This window comes from Zeugodacus cucurbitae, chromosome 4, assembly GCF_028554725.1.
Source record: "Zeugodacus cucurbitae isolate PBARC_wt_2022May chromosome 4, idZeuCucr1.2, whole genome shotgun sequence".
Lineage (NCBI taxonomy): Eukaryota > Metazoa > Arthropoda > Insecta > Diptera > Tephritidae > Zeugodacus > Zeugodacus cucurbitae.
This window is the reverse complement of record NC_071669.1, coordinates 43,183,065-43,201,586: the sequence shown is the minus strand read 5'-3', so window position 1 is coordinate 43,201,586 and position 18,522 is coordinate 43,183,065. Positions and strand designations below refer to the sequence as shown.

Sequence of the window (18,522 nt, the reverse complement as noted above, 5' to 3'; positions counted from 1 at the left end):
CACAGGAGTTCCGGGGTCCGGAGCAAATGCAAAGAGACAGGTGTCGGCGTCTAAAAAGTTGAAGTCGGACCGCCGCATGGCAGCCAAAATCTTGGAACGCTACGGTGGCGAGCATGCTGAGCAGAAACCTGGGCAGCATGCCAGCACACTAGGGTGGGCTAGGAAGGTACTTAGCGACGGTGGCGATGGTAAACCGGTGGGATTGGGTGAAACCCAATCGCAGGTTAAACGACAAAGGTCGTTCAAGGGGGAATCCTCTCTTGGATAGAAACTTCGGATTGGAGAGGCTCCGAAGTTTAGCGAAATCGCCAAACTTGCGGGGGCTATTGAGCTTGAGGTTTGCGATCGGAGTAGGGAAGATGGAGCCATCTCCCACGACGAATGGAAGCGGGTCGCGGCGGCCATATCCGCGGTTTTCATGAGGGTGATCAGAGGAAACCCTGGTCCCCCTCTAAGCTGCGAGAGCGCAGGATGGCATTACGGCATCCACAAGCTTGTCAGGTGTGCTGATGAAAGATCAGCATCCTTGTACAAGGAAGCGATGTCCCTGGTAGGAGAGGTCTGGAAGGGGACTAAGCTCGAGGCGGTGGCTAAGGAAGAACTTCCACTACCCCTTCGTGCTCGGGTGTGGCTCCCCGCCGAACCCTCCACTCCAGGAGAGATCGAGGAAATTTTGCGCTACTGCAATCCTTCTCTTCCCGTTCAAGATTGGAAGGTCATTCGGCTAGAGAAAACCCAGGAGCCATATCGGCAAGCGCTGATACTTCTGAATAAAGAGCCCTTGGGTCCTCTCAGCGACGTTAAGGGGGTCATCAGCTATGGTTTCGAGAAGGTGGTCCTTCTCCTTGGAGAGGAGGGAATTGATGCCCAAACGGGCATGGATGTTGACTCATCCCACTCGGACACGGCGAGTATTGGAGATGGATCCGTCTTCAATCTCGGTAAACTGTTCGAGGAGGATCGAGCTGAATGCATGGAGAGTGCGGAACTCTGCACTGTTGGAGAAAAGTTTGGAGGATGAAAATCCTGCAAATTAATCTCCAACATGCAAAGGCGGCATCCGCCAACTTATTGCTTCGTCTAGGAATGGATGAGGCCGACGTCATCCTAATCCAGGAGCCGTGGCTAAGCAGCAACGGTGTATCGGGTTTAAGGACGAAGAGCCACAAGCTAATGACAGCTAGCTGCGTAGGTAAAATCAGAGCTTGCATGCTTGTCCGTAATGAACTTAACGTTTTTCTTTTACCCAATTACAGTAACGGAGGCGTTGTGACTACCAGATTGGAGGGTGATGCCGGAGAACTCTGGCTAATCTCGGCTTATATGCCGCACGACAACGAGGTGGAACCACCTCCCGTTTTACTGAGAGAGGCTCTCTGGGAGGCCAGGCGTAGGAGAGTCAACGCCATTATTGGCTCGGATGCCAACTCAAGACATACGGTCTGAGGAAGCTCGGACATAAATGTTAAAGGTGAGTCGCTCTTTGATTTTATTAGTAGTGTTGACTTATTTATATGCAATAGGGGGAACTCCCCTACGTTCGTGACTGCGGGTAGGGAGGAAGTCCTCGACCTTACCTTGGTATCTAGAGACATCGTACCTTTGATCTCAGGGTCGAAGGGAGGGTACCCTAGCTACATTGACGTCGGAATGGGAGCGTATTGGTAGTCCATAGTCCACCTGCGCAAGAGCGCTGGACATGCAGACTACGCATGAGCTCGTCAAACGCTGGTCAACTACCAGTACTTGTGCAGTGGCGAGGTCCTTTTGGCCCTCTGTGGAACGTAAGCGGTCCTTTCAACTGCTTTCTCTGGACAGGGTCCATCTTAGCGTCATCATGGGTGTGCTTACTGGACATTGTCCAATGGGTACCCATGCGGTGAGACTTGGGATCGTGACAGATGCAAGTTGCCAAAGCTGTATGGAGGAAGGCGAGATGGAATCATCTAAGCATTTCCTTCTTCATTGTCCAGCTTTTGCCAGACTGAGGTTGAAACACCTCGGAAGGCCCTTTTTCGGCGATCCTAGCGAATTGGCTAGAATCGATTTTAGCCATCTTAAGAAATTTGTATCGGATTCCAAGCGTTTTGCTGAATCCTAAAGGTCTTTGATCCACAGGGAGTTTTATTGGTACCACAATGGACAGCGCCAAGGCTGTCTAAGTGAGATCTTCTGTTTTTACAGAGATCTGCCTACTAACCTAACCTAACCTAGACGCCTCACAAGAGCTAGTTGATTGCGTGTAAAATGGGTTAGAGTGATTGATTACCACGTGTTGGCAAATTTTTGAAGTGAATGCCTATAGAGCATAATTACAATGGGTTTAAGCTCGTTGAACTGCGATGACTGACTATGCATTGTGGAAAGTATGACTGACAAGTGAATTAACATAAATGATTATGTTGCGCACGCGAGTTAAAGGAATGCAATTAGTATTCAACATCCCAAAATGATGTGTTAAAATATTGTACACATATTTATATCGATAGTTTAGTCAAGATCTTCATGAAATATTTATTTTATTATGGAGTTTTCAATTTTTAACAACAGAAACAAGAGAAAAGAAAAGCCAAAGCCACCACGCACGTGTTCTAAGCAATTTTATATTTGAAGTATATATTTCGTTAAAATTAATGACCTTGTTATAAACCGTCCTCATTCTACAGCAAATAACTCAGCTTTTAGTAAAATTAACTCAAATTATTCAATTAAAAGGGAATGCACGGCTGAGATTACTATGTTTTTCTTTTTATAGAGTGCTTTACAAAATAAATGATAATAGTTTGTACTAAACTAGCGATTATTTCATGTCAGCAACAATTATCAGATATTAAAAAGTACTGTGTATTATTGTGGTGAATACTTTTAGGCGCATGAGATATAAAAACTGTTGAGCAAAAAAATAAATTGAATTTTGCAAGTAATAAAAAATGTGCATTATACATTTTTTGTTTTATTTGAAATTGAAATGAATAGCAAATTAATTGCTTGACTTTATTTAAGCATTTTGTTCTGTTTTATTGTTGTTTTTTCATACTTCAGTTTATTTGAACATATTGTACTCGTTGTACAAATTTTTAATGCAGTTTAGTTGTTCAGATTTACGCCAATCCATTTATTAAATCATTATCGCAAGGCATGTTTTATTCATGTGCATATACATAAATCTGTATGGTTGTTAAAGACAGTAGGTATGTGCACCGTTTTTGTTTCTATTGGCATAAGCATTCAGCAATTTTGACATTTTACTGAAAAATTAATTACGCTATCTATTATTAATTAGCAACACAGCAAGTGGTACTGCATACAATATGGATCTAAATATAAACAAACACTTTTTTATGACCATAAACAAAAGCGAATGTTTGCCTACTCAAATTTGTACAATTTTAATTTCAAAATTGCTAAGTAAACTGCAGAGGTAACTGTGGAGTCCGCGACTTGGCAGACTGCATTCACAAGTGTATGCCAAACTAGTTTTTATTTTGCAATAATTGAGTTTTTTACTTAGTTTTGGTCGCAACTCGATTACTGAGTTTTGATTGTGATTGTCTTTAATAGACACGCAGTGTAGTAATTGAACTAGGAGGATCTGTTTGCGACAAGTATGCGGTTGGTAGTGAGGTTAAATCCTTAAGCGGACATTCTCCAACACGTGGAACTTCTTTGGAAGTGATCTTTGATCATATACTTTTCATTGTCAGTAATTTTCGGAATTACTATTCAATAATAAAATGATATAATGGATTTTCACGCGGTCGGATCTCAAAAGAATCATCATTGGAAAGAAAGTACATAATTAAAGAAGTAATCGCCGACGTGGAGTTCTGTTTTGAATGGTATCGGAAAGATGAAATATTGCTATAATCGATGTATCGCTCTCGATGTTAGTGATCGTTTAGTATTCACGAATTTCAATTGAACTTGTTGAAAATATATTTCATTGAAATAATATTTTTACCACGTTGTAGCTTGTGTGCCATAAGGCACGTTTATGAACTTATCTTAACTTACTTTAATAAAGAGTATTGCTTTCCTACTATCTTGCTCTTGCTAAAATGCCGGTCAAGGAATTTCCGTTTGCTGTCTTTTCCTTCCCTATTCGCGAAACCACATAGAAAATTAAAGAAAGAGTTGAAAGAGTCCCTGAACGAGTCCTTAAAAGCAACATATTTTGAAACACTTGGCAATAATATTTTTGAAACATAATTTCCTCCAAAACCCATGAGTTTTTCCACCACATTGTTTTTAACTTCTCAACCGAATGACAACAAAACGTTCATTATTGCGACAAATTTAACAAAATTGCATTTACGGTATCTGCTGCTGCCTTCACTAACTCGACTTGTCATAGGCTAGTCTTACCAGATAGTTTGTTTAGTGAGGAATGGCAATATTTATATTGTGCCACCAACAACAAGAAAAAAATATTAATACAAATATGGCATCAAAGTGGTTGTTGTTGTGTGGTATGTACGCAACCAGTAAACCGGTAATTTATTACTCATGTCCGTCACTTGCCACTTTTGCAGCATAAGGCGACGCCATTACTTGCTACAAGAGTTAAAACCTTAAACCGCCACAGTGGCAACTGAAATTTGTAGACTCCACGCGGTTAGCAACCGCTTTTTAGTTGACATTAATGGTGTCTAATTAGTTGTACACTTATTTCACTGTCTGCCACTAGCCGCTAACTGGTTGTCGCTTGCCACTTGTCGCTCGCCACTTGCAACTTTACGCTTTAAATTATAATTAACAAACCGCCACAATAATACTTTTCCCGCTTAATGAGCTTTATGAGCTCTACTGAAAGAGCTCCCAGGCGATTAGTTCACGTTCGCTATCCGCGAAGTGAGGAATCGGGTTAAATGGCATAACTTGTTGTGACTCGTTCATTGCTGCTTACTGCGCCATTAATTTATAAACAACATTTCAATAATTTGCCTTGTTAAATTTTATGGTAAATACCAAACAACTTGATGTCCACGGTAGCTCATTGTAGGCTCTGTATGTGGGTGGCATTATCAGAATCAGTACTGCAGGAACGTTTATTGTAGCTGCCTCCAAGAGAACTTTAAATAAAGTTTGAATTTTGCTCCTTTTTAGAAAAACTTTCAAACCTCAAGGATAATATGTGTATTTAATAGAATCCCATGCCTTAATTCGACTTTAAAACCTATACATATTTACCTCGATTTCATATTATTAAAATAAAACATAAGGGTAATTATATCCTATGGTTTTGTAGCAACTCTGTGTTATCGTGATGATGAGATTGTTTACAATAAAATATGTGATGTTCAAAAATAATGATGTGTTTTCGAATAATCGTTGATAAAGTTTAATAGAATGAAATAAAATTTCCAGAAGCTTTAGTGGTACATATGCACTTACAAATTTAGATAACTTGCATTCGTTATTAGCTACGACGGAGGAGCTAAAGGTTGCCATTTAATATTTGTGATGCTTGTGTAAAGTAAATCTTCTTAAAATTAGAAAATTAGCAATAAACATTTTAAGTCGTTAAACCGAAATCATTAAAATTTCATGCGCTTAAATTTGTTTATGCTAATTCGAGTATTTTGCAAATATTTGGAAATATAGTTAATCCATTAAATCTATACCTATAAAGAATTTAATCGCCTACCTAGAATTAATAGACGGATGCAAAAATTAATGTCTTTACATACATATCTCTCCATGTTTGCAGTTCGAACACGCCTATGCCACTTCGATCATGGGACGATGTAAATATTTGTGTGCGATAAATAATAAATATTGTACTCATTATAAGTGCTCAATGAGCTGTGAATAACAACAGCAACAACAATAATGATGCATTTTAGGCATATTAGCAATGCAAGTCGATTCCGATAGATTGTGAGTGACAGCCATGACAAGTTGGATGCAAAGCTTTGATGCGCTGCGAACATTAGGCACCGAGCGAGAAGCAATGAGATTCTGCAGTAAACAAGGCATTGTAGCCTCAAATAGCCAACAATAACAATAACTGCAATTTTCAACATGGCTCGCGCGTATTTAATAAAAATATATTTCGTATGTGTATGCAGAGTTGTGTATATATTTTGAATTGATTAATGAACTCTATAAAATCAGACGCATATTGGAGGCGCAGGCCTTTATATATAAGTATATATGGTATGTGTTTGACTGATGATAATTAAGATGTCTTGGTGCACTGAAATTGGCAATGCAGTAAATGCGTTGCACAGTGAAACGAATTCATTGGATTTGTAATCAAATATAATTAATTTATTCTGCTTCTTATCCGAACTGTATACGACCAGAACTTTCTTGTTTTTAATGCAAATATTGGTTAACACTTAACAGAGGTAACCTGAGTGATGAATTTTCGCTGCTCTCCAATACTTGGCGAATCGAAGACAGTTTATTTTTGCTATTAAGCAAAGTTTAAGGTTGCACTCAACAACCTATATCAGTTGCTCAAACTTATTTGACATATTTGGAGAGCGCTGTTCTCAGATACTGAGCAGAAATAATTATTTTAATACCTACTAAACGATTTTTTTTGACATTTAATAAAATACGAAAATGTATACTTTTTAACATATATTAGGCAAAACATTTAATTCAAGCCGATTATCAATTAGCGGATTACCAATTAACCGGTTTTACGCCATTTACACAAAAGCAAAAAATATATCATTTTAACATGCGCTCAGCACACTGTAATTCGCTTGATTGACCGCCAAGTTCATTGACGCATTTGAAATTTAATGTTTACGGTACATGAAGCGGCGTTGAGCGGATAAGCAGTTGTTCAATGAGTTGAGACAAAATATCTTCTCCTTTTCGTTTTGTTATTTTGATGTGTAAATAGATTGATTGAAGCACGTGAAATAGCTTTGCACACACTCTTACACACACGTACGTATCCAAATGCATTGCAATTTGCATACAAAATGCATATAATTGGCGCACTCTGGCATCACGAGCTAAAATTGTTGTATGTTCAATGTATATGTTGCTCAATTGTTAAATTCGAATGGAATTTCCTCGCTTTGAACGTTTCTATTTCCGTTCAGTAGATATAACGGGTGATTTTTTTGAGGTTAGGATTTTCATGCATTAGTATTTGACAGATTACGTGGGATTTCAGACATGGTGTCAAAGAGAAAGATGCTCAGTATGCTTTGACATTTCATCATGAATAGACTTACTAACGAGCAACGCTTGCAAATCATTGAATTTTATTACCAAAATCAGTGTTCGGTTCGAAATGTGTTTCGCGCTTTACGTCCGATTTATGGTCTACATAATCGACCAAGTGAGCAAACAATTAATGCGATTGTGACCAAGTTTCGCACTCAGTTTACTTTATTGGACATTAAACCAACCACACGAATGCGTACAGTGCGTACAGAAGAGAATATTGCGTCTGTTTCTGAGAGTGTGGCTGAAGACCGTGAAATGTCGATTCGTCGCCGTTCGCAGCAATTGGGTTTGTGTTATTCGACCACATGGAAGATTTTACGCAAAGATCTTGGTGTAAAACCGTATAAAATACAGCTCGTGCAAGAACTGAAGCCGAACGATCTGCCACAACGTCGAATTTTCAGTGAATGGGCCCTAGAAAAGTTGGCAGAAAATCCGCTTTTTTATCGACAAATTTTGTTCAGCGATGAGGCTCATTTCTGGTTGAATGGCTACGTAAATAAGCAAAATTGCCGCATTTGGGGTGAAGAGCAACCAGAAGCCGTTCAAGAACTGCCCATGCATCCCGAAAAATGCACTGTTTGGTGTGGTTTGTACGCTGGTGGAATCATTGGACCGTATTTTTTCAAAGATGCTGTTGGACGCAACGTTACGGTGAATGGCGATCGCTATCGTTCGATGCTAACAAACTTTTTGTTGCCAAAAATGGAAGAACTGAACTTGGTTGACATGTGGTTTCAACAAGATGGCGCTACATGCCACACAGCTCGCGATTCTATGGCCATTTTGAGGGAAAACTTCGGAGAACAATTCATCTCAAGAAATGGACCCGTAAGTTGGCCACCAAGATCATGCGATTTAACGCCTTTAGACTATTTTTTGTGGGGCTACGTCAAGTCTAAAGTCTACAGAAATAAGCCAGCAACTATTCCAGCTTTGGAAGACAACATTTCCGAAGAAATTCGGGCTATTCCGGCCGAAATGCTCGAAAAAGTTGCCCAAAATTGGACTTTCCGAATGGATCACCTAAGACGCAGCCGCGGTCAACATTTAAATGAAATTATCTTCAAAAAGTAAATGTCATGAACCAATCTAACGTTTCAAATAAAGAACCGATGAGATTTTGCAAATTTTATGCGTTTTTTTTTTTAAAAAGTTATCAAGCTCTTAAAAAATCACCCTTTATATTGTGAAAATATCTTTTTTGAAATTCTTCACTTCTAAGGCATTAGAATCCTCTTTGGGAACTTATTTTTCACACATGCTCCCTGGTGATTGTAAATATTTTATAATACACACGATTAATGCTCAAATATGCACGTACATACATTACATACATATATTCAAATAAATAGCAAAGTAGCAAACCGTTTGCATGAGATAAAAAATTTCTGTGCAGTAATTGCTTCTCCAAATCTTTTTCCAATTCCAAAGACAAAGCGATTTCTCTTGTTTACCCTTGTAGATAAGCGCCGTAAAAATATGAATTATGCGGTTAGAAAGCTTAGCAAAACAAAACATGCAATGAAATGACGCTAGCGCAAATCCGATTCAAAGGCCGCAATGAGCGTGTTTAGCTGGCCAAGCACGTAGCGGCGTCTGCAATGCATTGCTCACCGCCAATGCTCACAAGCAGAAGTCGAAACGAAAGCAAGGTGTCGTGCTCACATTCCACACACAGACTAAATGACAATTTATTATTGTTGTTGTATTTTATTGCTCTTAACACGCTTACCACCAGCGGTATAAACAAAGCGTTGATAGTGGCCATTATCAACAGAGCAATTCGTATTCGAAGATTCGACTGTTGACCGAATATGGTTGACAAATAATAAATTGCTTTAAACAAACAACAACTACAACAACAACGAAGGCATTAATAGTAGTATGTAGTAATATACATATATTCATACAAATAATTTTTGTAGTGAGACAAACATTTTCCTGGAGATATTTTAGGTAAGGCGGAATGTTTGTTTATTATACAATTGTATTATTCCTTAATTAAATAAATTTAATCTGATTTAAACAAACATTAGAGAAGGAAGGTCTTTCACAACTGCATACTCCTAAATCTTGGAATCCAAGCAGAACTCTTCCTCCTGCGCATAGAACCTTCTTTTCGAACACTCCGAAGACTTGGGAGAAAGTGCCTCTATGGGACAAAATGCTAGTTCATAAGAAGAAGAAACTACCTACAATTTCGAAATTATGACTGTTACTAACTTCCGTTCAACTTCATTATTCACTTCAGCACCAATTGTTCGCTCATATAAAATCTGAACGGATTAAACCGATTGGTTAATAAAATATCAGTTTAACCCCAACAATAATTCATCCCCAACCTCATTTGTAATAACACTCGGATTCCGGTAATTCTTCTTTCGTACATTATTACTAATTCTTTATACAATACCCTTACTACACCCAAAACATTTTAATATTTATGTATATACACATATGTAAATATAATATATCAAAAGCTCATAAGCGATATATTTATAATTACTTATTTATTTAAACACTTACAACACTAGGAGACGTCATAACTATTCATTAAAAAGCAATGCCCAAATAATAAAGATAACACATGACATTTTTAATCACGTTTGTTACTTGATAACATTTGAATATACATATACAAAACCACTTGTATGTCACTATATATATATATATATATATATTTGGCGTAGGAACCGCTTTAAGCGATTATAGCCGAATCCACCAGAGCGCGCCACTCATTCCTCCTTTTTGCTTTTTGGCGCCAATTGGAAACACCAAGTGAAGCCAGGTCACTTTGCACTTGGTCTTTCCACCGGAGTGGAGGTCGTCCTCTTCCGCGGCTTCCTCCAGCGGGTACTGCATCGAATACTTTCAGAGCTGGAGTGTTTTCTTCCATCCGTACAACATGACCTAGCCAGCGTAGCCGCTGTCTTTTTATTCGCTGAACTATGTCAATGTCGTCGTATAAATCGTACAGCTCATCGTTCCATCGCCTGCGGTATTCGCCGTTGCCAATGTTTAGAGGACCAAAAATCTTGCGCAAAACCTTTCTCTCGAAAACCCCAAGAGTCGTCTCATCGGATGTTGTCATCGTCCACGCTTCAGCGCCATACATCAGGACGGGAATAATGAGCGACTTATAGAGTTTGATTTTGGTTCGTCGAGAGAGGACTTTACTTTTCAATTGCCTACTCAGTCCAAAGTAGCACCTGTTGGCAAGAGTGATTCTGCGTTGGATTTCAAGGCTGACATTGTTGGTGTTGTTAATGCTGGTTCCCAGATAAACGAAATTATCTACAACTTCAAAGTTATGACTGTCAACAGTGACGTGGGAGCCAAGACGCGAGTGCGCCGACTGTTTGTTTGATGACAGGAGATATTTCGCAGAACAAACGGCGCGGTTGTTGCTTCCGATGATATCAATATCATCGGCATACGCCAGGAGCTGTACACTCTTGTAACGGGTGATTTTTTTGAGGTTAGGATTTTCATGCATTAGTATTTGACAGATTACGTGGGATTTCAGACATGGTGTCAAAGAGAAAGATGCTCAGTATGCTTTGACATTTCATCATGAATAGACTTACTAACGAGCAACGCTTGCAAATCATTGAATTTTATTACCAAAATCAGTGTTCGGTTCGAAATGTGTTTATCGACAAATTTTGTTCAGCGATGAGGCTCATTTCTGGTTGAATGGCTACGTAAATAAGCAAAATTGCCGCATTTGGGGTGAAGAGCAACCAGAAGCCGTTCAAGAACTGCCCATGCATCCCGAAAAATGCACTGTTTGGTGTGGTTTGTACGCTGGTGGAATCATTGGACCGTATTTTTTCAAAGATGCTGTTGGACGCAACGTTACGGTGAATGGCGATCGCTATCGTTCGATGCTAACAAACTTTTTGTTGCCAAAAATGGAAGAACTGAACTTGGTTGACATGTGGTTTCAACAAGATGGCGCTACATGCCACACAGCTCGCGATTCTATGGCCATTTTGAGGGAAAACTTCGGAGAACAATTCATCTCAAGAAATGGACCCGTAAGTTGGCCACCAAGATCATGCGATTTAACGCCTTTAGACTATTTTTTGTGGGGCTACGTCAAGTCTAAAGTCTACAGAAATAAGCCAGCAACTATTCCAGCTTTGGAAGACAACATTTCCGAAGAAATTCGGGCTATTCCGGCCGAAATGCTCGAAAAAGTTGCCCAAAATTGGACTTTCCGAATGGACCACCTAAGACGCAGCCGCGGTCAACATTTAAATGAAATTATCTTCAAAAAGTAAATGTCATGAACCAATCTAACGTTTCAAATAAAGAACCGATGAGATTTTGCAAATTTTATGCGTTTTTTTTTTTTTAAAAGTTATCAAGCTCTTAAAAAATCACCCTTTAGAAGATTGTACCCTCTCTATTTAGTTCTGCAGCTCGTATTATTTTTTCCAGCAATAGATTGAAGAAGTCGCACGATAGTGAGTCACCCTGTCTGAAGCCTCGTTTGGTATCGAACGGCTCGGAGAGGTCCTTCCCGATCCTGACGGAGCTTTTGGTGTTGCTCAACGTCAGCTTACATAGCCGTATTAGTTTTGCATGTATGTCACTATATATAAATATAAACTCATGTTTACAAAAATGTGAATGGAACGTGCCAAGCTACTGTGTTATAATGTGATCAAAATAGTGTTAAATGTAACGAAATTACTTAATTAGCCAAACATGCATACATATACATAAATAGAGTAGTACACAAAACTTTATATACACGAAGGGAGTTATATCCGACGTGGAAGCTTCTAAATGTCAAGATAATAAATCAAACTGATGATACCATGTATATTCGTAAATTGCATCAGAGATTTTGCTTGGCATTTGGGATTTAAAGAGAGTATGAGTCGTTATTGTATCAAACAATTGACGTCAGATATTTGACCGAGTGAAGACTAACAATAGACCATCACTGTTCTTCTGAAATGATCAAGAGATTGTAATATAAATGGTCTTATCTAACATTTATTTTAGTGTTTTTAATATGAATTTTATTTTTATTGCAGTAAGACATACTTTAGTAGCAAGACTTTATTGATAGCGAAAATGCCAAAAGAAACATATAGTTTAACAAAATTACAAAAAACTACATAGAAGATATAAGAAAGTATTTGCAAAAGTTCGTTAGGGTAGAATCCTTAAATAGTAATAACTTCGTAAACAGTGCCCGCACATCCTTCATTAAGCGTTTTCTTTCAACTTTACTCATTCTACTTTTATAGCACAGATAATTATCTCTGATTTACCTGGACAGTAAAGAGCTCTTCAGCACCAACAACAGTGCGGTTTCTTTAAAAAATAAATTATCAAAGAACACGGTAAACTAATTATTAAGTGATTAATGTAAAAAAAATGTATGAAATTGCTTAAGGAGTGTATCCAACAAGTTTCGAGGAACAAAAAAAATAATAAAGTAAAGAAAATTGAAGTTAAATTTATACAATAGGATAATATCCCAAGGATGCAATGAACCATAATTCGCTCAGAAACTGAAAAACAAGCGGCATAAAGAAAACTCGTATAAAAAAATATAATTCGTAAAAAGGGCATGTGGGACTACCGGCTTTCCAGAAGCGGTCAAAAGATAAACAAGTGCAGTACAAACTGAAGGGGAAACTTAAAAAGCGATGAACTCATACGCAGTACTTGTTTGTTAGAGATTTAATGCAAATATCAATGGCGATTTGAATGATACTTATTAAAATCAATGAGTCAGAACAACTTGAAAATGTGATATATAATATTAGAACTATAATCATTTACAAATTAGGAAGTAATAGGCGTTGAATCTTCATAAATCATTCAAAAGTACTTAGAGTGGGCGATCACATCACTAATATATATATTTAATATGAAAACCGTTTTTGTTGTTTGGAGTGAACTCCAAATTTATTGCATAAATAAAAGACTAATTAATGCAATTACCGGGTATAAGAACTGGTTGAATGGTGCTGAAATTGAATTATTTATAAAAGTTGTATCACCAAAATATATTTTATTTATTGGTAAGAAATAGTTTTTCGAAAAGTAATATCTTTAGATCAACTAAATTCCTAGACTCAATTTATTTATAAAATAACTTTTACCGACCCAAGTTCTTTGATGTCAAAACTAGTATATACTTATATAAGATATATAAAGTTTTTCTTATGGTTTATAGTTGGGTGAGGCCCAATCAGATACGTGTCCAGCCTGAACTTAATAAATACTCATATACCAAAAGAAAATTGGGTATTCTCACAATTCGTAATAATTAAAGGCGTGTGATAACCATTTAATTATCAAAAGTCTATACGAACATTGCCTATTCATATAGGATCCACTGTGATTTTTGTTTGAAGATTTAATTCGGTCTGTGTCAAAATCTATCAAATTTTATCTCTATTAGAAAATGAATTATTTAATATTTTCTTCATGGAACTTTTATCATCTTATAATCAGAACTACAGCATATTGTCTAAGTATCTAAGTGAACAATAGTAAAGAGATATATTTTCAATACTATTTGGAATAATATACTGTGATAGTCGAGAGACATAGACAAATAATTTATGTAAATAATTTTTTGTTGATATTAAAATAACACACATATCACCTTAAAACCATGCGCCTAAAATGAATAATTTTGGTTTAATTGAAAGGTTTGTACTATATGACAAGTATGAGTCAAATATTACCAATGAAGGTATGAAGGCATATATTTCGTATAATAACTCCATCAAAGAAGGTACAACAGAGTCGCTATAACCGTTTATCATTTAAACTCCCTTTGCTTTATTTGCTTTGCTCCATACTTATTTGTAAATAAACTCCCTTTTTCCCTGAATATTCTCTTTGGAGGTGATGGTCATCCTGCAACGCTAACAACTACAAATGGGTAGAAAAAGGCGAAACGCTAATCAATTTTATTAATTTCGCCACTAATTTCATTTGTATCCATTTAGTCAGCCAAACTCTGACATTGATGAATTTACGCTGAAGCGAAAATTGTGTGCAAACTCCAAACGAAAGTCCTTGCTGTTGCAACTTAGAAGCAAAGGCGTAGCGTGAGTGTTCCATATAGACTCTCCAGTATTTACATATAAACGTGTAGCTGGTATGCCCGCATTAGTGATGGCAGACGCAATTGAAAGTGCGATTATATACAGACGTAGGATGGTATGCTAGTCCTTCACACAAGGCACCCCAAAATGAGCTTGTCATATTTGTGTAGTTTAGTTAATAAACAATTTCCACAAATTTCTGATATATGACAATGAATATTTAACCAACGAAGTCTACTTACTTCAGCTATACTATATTCTATACTTCGCGCCAAATTTACTCTTTTAGTCGAAATTTTCCAAACCACCTCACCACATTTCACCCTTAAATGGACTTGGTGGCGCTTTAAATAGCAGTAACCGACGGAATTAACCATTTTAAAAATAAATATGTAAGTCCTGGAAAACCTCAGCAATGTTTAAATGCTATAATTGCGTTGTTTTTGTTTTTCTGCACTAGGAATCACATACATCGTACTCTTGTCCAGAGGGGTGGTTGCTTGAATGGCTCGACGTTTCATTGAACTTTATTCGGCTGAAATTTATTTTTAAACTGTTGCTCGCTGATGTTGCAATAATTTGCATTGATTTTATGTCGTTCTTCAAATTGGTCGTGCGGACATACATATTTTAATACTGATATATATGTATTTTAATACGAACAGATGTATAAACGTTAAGTTTCTAGGTATAAATGTTTCTACACACAAACACACAAACTCCACATATTGCTATGCCTATAGAATTTTGACCTAGAATTTTCTGCAGTCTAATGGAATTTGTGTCCGCATACCTATAAAAAAGACCGTATTACAACTAGGTGAACATGCGCATGTGCATATGTGTGCCAATAAAAATGCTTTATTCTCTTTTGTTTGATATGAATTTTGCACGTTAAATGAAGTTTAATTACAGTTGTCCTGCCGCGTGTGTTTGATTTGTGGGTAAATGTCCATTCGCATATATGTATGTGCTTACACTTCTGTGTGTGATTTTATCGCACAATAGCAGCTGAAATTACTGCTTTATTTTGCTATTACTTCACTAACTTATTTACCGTAGCAAAATATATAAATAATTATAAAAGTTTTTACTAGTTTTTGTTTTGTTATTCATTATTTACTTATGAAGTTATCGATTAGAGCTGTGCAATTATCGCATGTTCACTTGGCGCTCCAATATTTATCGTCTATAAAATTAAATTAGTTTGTTTGTGTGTGTGATTTATTTATTTAAATCATTTGAAATTGTGTGACTTGCTAATTATTTAAAAGCTATAAAAAATAGCTAGTTAATTTTTATTGTGCATATATTATTCTTAAGCACCATGAAATGTTTGTAATAAACTCGCGTTTAATTATTGTTTTTTATAACAAAAAGGTATAAAAACTTAAGCAAGCATTGATGCTATGAATGTGTGTTAGTTTTCAATAGAAAGGTTTTAAATGCCTTGAACTATATATGTATTAATAACCAATTTAATTTTGTTTAATTATTATATATAAAAAAATATGTATTTAATAAATAAATAAGCGGTTCCAGCAAAGTAGAATATTCTTGCGCGTGAAATATTTCAAAGTGTTTGCAAAAATTAGTACATTTTGAAGCGTATTAATTCAACTTTCATTAGTAGGTAGGCACTTGCGCTCATTTTTGGTATCATTGTTACTAATGATATGAACTAGGTGCACAATTTTTAATTTATTTCATTAAGATACATTCCTAAATATCTACTTTGAAGTCAACCCGACCGATATAAATTTGTATATATATATATAGTTACTAGAGGAAGATATGAATTGATATCACTGATTTTTATTATCAAATCACATTTTGCGAAATTAATTTAATTTTTATTGAGATATGTATCACTTGAACCCATAAGACTTAAGAATCAAATTATTATTTGGTTATTCCGCGTTTTGTTTGCGGAAGAGTGAAAATATGATAACTACTAACTACTAAATTTTAGAACATATTTAAAATTTCAAAATACTATTATACTTTGGGCAGTCCTAAGAGCTACTGAAAACTTTTACTAAACTACTCAAATCACCATGTCTAAGTCAAGAAGAAATCCTTAGTAGACGTAAGTTTTTAAATGTCACAATATTGTCACTTGTCAAAGTTTATATTATTTATAAATTTGATGAAAACAGCCTTTATCTCATTTAAAACCCTGTTTCTTTATATAAAATTAAAACACCACTGCATTTATTTTATATTTACTATGCGATTAACTTCTGACCATCCCCTTCTTTATCTGAACCAATTAGTGATGTTGGTACACATATTCGTCTATCCATCTTTCGCCAATTTATACATGCAGTCTAAATGTTGGCTTTCTGTAAAATTACCATATGCAACAAGATATTCAAGTTTGCGGCATTTGCGACTGCAGTTCAACGAACGATTACACAACCAATGCGAGTATTGATACGTTTATACATATATTAAACTTGGAAATGAAATGTTATATATGAAATTAAATTTAAATATATTTATTAAAATTTTATTGTTTTTTATTATGCATATTCATAAAAAATTAGCACAACTAAATTTGACATATGCATTTGTTTTTGTTTTTTTCGTGTGAAGTAAACACAGTTGGTTAACATATTTTTACAACTGCAATAATCAATATTATACATTTGGTTATGCTTACTTAATATTTATTGAAAAGTGTAAACAAATAAATATTTAGTTTGAGCATAATCATAAAAAGGCGTTTGAATATTTTAAAAAGATTTATAGCTGAGCTTCAGCTAAGGCCGATACGATGTTTGCAAAACGTTATTAAACAAATAAATGATTAAATTATGCACAATTTGCACATATTGACCAATATGCTACATGGATCATTCACGAGTTCAAATAAAAGAAACAAATTTCGGATTATAAGAAGATTTAGTTCCCGCATTAGACATTTCTCACATTTCTACTCCCTTAATGGATTTCATGTATATATTTCATACATGGTTTTCGAAACCCATTTCTGAAATCTTCACAGGAGTTTCTAAAGCATTTGTATGGTCTAACTAGAACATGCAGCACTTCAACGTAAACTCTTATTTATCTTTTGAGCGGAAAATGAATGTAGTCAATTTCCCAGACAAGCCTGAGGGTTAAACCCATGTTCCATATTTTTCCAAATTTTCAATTATAGGCATTTTCGTTTACACAAATAATTGTTTTGGACATTCAATTGCATTATACACTTCAAAAAAGGTCAAAACAAGTACCCTTAACTGAATAAGGTAGATCTACTGGCAACACGTAAATAAAAACATGTGGGTATTCATCTTCTCTCTCACCTATTCCTGTCTGTTAAGCAAACGTAGATCGCATACCGCCTTTTCTAGACGTTAAGTAGTAGTTGGGGCCACTTATATTCGCATAATATTTGCACAATAATTTCTAAATTTTCACAACACGACATTATTCTTTCATCACCGGCGATGATTTTACGGTTGCCTTTATGAAAATTTTAATTCAATTGAATTTGAATTTGGGCGGAATCCTTTCAAAGGCGCCCTTTTTCTGTCATTTATATTCTATTTACGTTTTAATTTATTGTTTTTATCATTTGAGACCCTGGTATGATTTATGCATTTAAAAATAAGTGCCACTTTAATAATTTAGTACACCGAAAGATGTTTCTAAAGACAATTATTTATTTTTTATTTTTTACTGTTAAAATAATTTTTTTGTTTAATGAGCAGCCGAATTTAGCTTGCATTTTGCTTCATGAGACCATCACAAATGATCCATTTACAAATTGACAATTTTTTAAAATTTTCTATATTACAAAGCAATATTGTTCACTTCTCACTTCAAATTCAGTAATAATACGAAATCTTACTTCCACTAGTCACTTGAATATCACTTTGAATAACTGTCCGACGGTGCGTATACTTTACCGATGCTTTCGTGCGGTTTTTGTAGCGTTCAAGAGTAAAACGAAGCGGCAACTGAAATCTAAATGTCTTGCTTTGGCATTCGGAAGGTATTTGCAACAAGCATTTACTGATGCTGAGCTTTCTGTTAATAAAAGCTCACCGAGAAGAAACGTAGTTAACTTCACAATATTGAAAAGCATTAATATTTATTGTTTATAAATTTTATTTATGTATGTATGTCTTATATATTTAATATAATTATTTCTTAACTGTTCAATATATTTTCTGAAATGTTTTTGATAAATAACCGGTTAAATTAAATTTCAGAAATGCCT

The 18,522-nt window shown here is 35.8% G+C and overlaps 1 protein-coding gene across 1 annotated transcript in view; it reads right to left on the bottom strand.

Annotated features, from left to right (window-relative positions):
* The window catches only part of Adcy8_1 (adenylyl cyclase 78C), a 219,527-nt gene extending 201,215 nt beyond the window's left edge, over positions 1-18,312 (bottom strand). The window contains exon 1 of the mRNA XM_054229445.1: positions 17,603-18,312. The gene's annotated coding sequence lies outside the window, so the exon portion shown is untranslated. The remainder of the gene's footprint in view (positions 1-17,602) is intronic.
* Positions 18,313-18,522: the final 210 nt, after the last annotated feature.